A 2,237-nucleotide genomic window follows, 5' to 3' on the forward strand; every position below is an offset into this window, starting at 1 on the left:
CTCTTGGCCTCTTTGCCTACTTGCCCTGGGAATGGAGGACTGTTCACAGTTGTTGGTGAACATATCCTGTTCTGTAAGCCTATATCTTGTTCTTGCTCTATAAACCTGCCTTTCTCTTCCTCAATTAACTTTGTTCCATGCAAGCCTTAAAAAAATAATAAAAAAAATAAAAGAAAGAAACATAGTAAAACTGTATTGATTTATACCATAAAAGAAAGAGACTGGTACAAGGGGCCAGAGAGATAAAGAGCAATACAAAATGATTTTAGGGAGATAATTTTGAGGAATTTTGAATAAGAGAGGTGGTAACGTAGTTCTCACACTATACTGAATGGTTTTCTGGTAAACGCAGAATTAAAAGGATTAAAGTAGTTACATAATATGTAATTTTTCTTTGCAACTTTTAAAATATTTTATCTTATTTTTTAATTTTGGAATATTCTGGGGGTAAAAATATTTTGGTTATGTGAATTGCTTCTGTAAAGTTTGAGTCAAAGTTGTAAGTGTTCTTGTTAACCCTCGATAGCACACATTGCATCCATTAGGTGTAAATTAACCCCTACCCTTCAGCCCTTCCCACCTGCTTACTTTCCATTGATTTTTACTACTAAATGTGCACATGGGTGCTGATTGATTAGTTGCAATTTAATACCAAGTATGCGTGTTGTTTATTGTTCCACTTTTGCAGTACTTCACTTAGAGTGGTCTCCAGTTCCATCCCGGTTGTTATAAAAAGTATTAGTTCACCATCTTTTTATGACTGAGTAGTACTCCATGTTGGCACATTTTATTAATCCATTCTTGTATTGATGGGCACCTTGATCGATTCTACATCTTTGAGATTGTGTTGTAATAAACATTAAGTACACATGCCTTTTTGACAAAATGACTTTTTTTCCTTTGGGTAAATACTCAACAGTGGGATTGCTGGATCAAATACCAGTCTACTTTTAGGTCTTCGAAGTATCTCCAAATGAATTTCCACAGAGGCTGTACTAATTTGCAGTCCCACCAACAGTGTATAAACATTCCTTTCTCTCCAGCCACACCAGGATCTGTCGTTTTGAGATTATTGATAAAAGTCATTCTCACTGGAGTTAGGTGACACCTCATTGTGGATTTGATTTGCATTTCCTTGATGATGAGGGACTTTGAATATTTTTTTGTATGTTTATTAGCCATGAAGTCTATCTTCTTTTGAAAAGTTTCTATTCATGTACTTTGTCCACATTTTTATGGGGTTGATTTTTTTCATGCTGATTTGTGTAAATTGTTTATAGATTCTGGTTATCAGCCCTTTATTAGATGTATAGCATGCAAATATTTTCTCTCATTCTGTAGGTTGTCTTTTCATTCTTTAATAATTTCCTTGGCTATGCAAAAGCCTTTTAATTTCATCAGGTCCAATTTGTTATTTTTGTTGTTGCTGTGATTGCCCTTGGAGTCTTCTTCACAAATTTTTTGCCTAGGCCAAAGTTTCTTCTAGGATTCTTATAGTGTCATACCTTAGATTTAAGTCTGTTATCCATCATGAATTAATTTATGTGAGTGGTGAGAGGTGTAGATCCTGTTTCAACCTTCTACATGTAACTATACAATTTCCCAATACCAGGGATTGGGATTCTTTCCAAGTGTATGTTATTGTCTACTTTGTCAAAGATCAGATGGCAATATGAGGATAGATTTATATCTGGATCTTCTGTTCTGATCTATTGGTTTATATTTCTGTTCTGATGCCAGTACTGTGCTGTTTTGGTTATTATAGGCTTGTAGCAAAGCTTGAAATCTGTTAAAGTGATGCCTACTAATTTATCCTTTTTCTTTAAGGTGGCTTTGGCTATTTGGGCTATTTTCTGGTTCCAAAGGAAGCATAGAACTATACCAGATGTTTTCATAGCTGAATTTTAAAGATCTACAAAGAAAAACTGATACCTACATTGTAGAAACTAATTTCATAACATCGAGAAGGAAGGACTCCTTCCCAACTTGTTAAACAAAGCCATTTATTCTTATTCTTATCCTTTATTGTTATTTCTTTCATATAAAAGCCATGAAAGAAATAACAAAAAAAAAATACTACAGACCAATATTTCTATGAATATAGATGCCAAAATTATCAGTAAAGTCTAGCAAACTGAATTTGGAAAACATCAAGGGGGCTTCATCCTAGGGATGCAAGGATAGTTCAACATATGCAAATCTATGATGTGATTTACCACATAAACAGAAGAAAACTA

This window comes from Otolemur garnettii, unplaced genomic scaffold (assembly GCF_000181295.1).
Source record: "Otolemur garnettii isolate 467f Iridium unplaced genomic scaffold, OtoGar3 scaffold00090, whole genome shotgun sequence".
Classification (NCBI taxonomy): domain Eukaryota; kingdom Metazoa; phylum Chordata; class Mammalia; order Primates; family Galagidae; genus Otolemur; species Otolemur garnettii.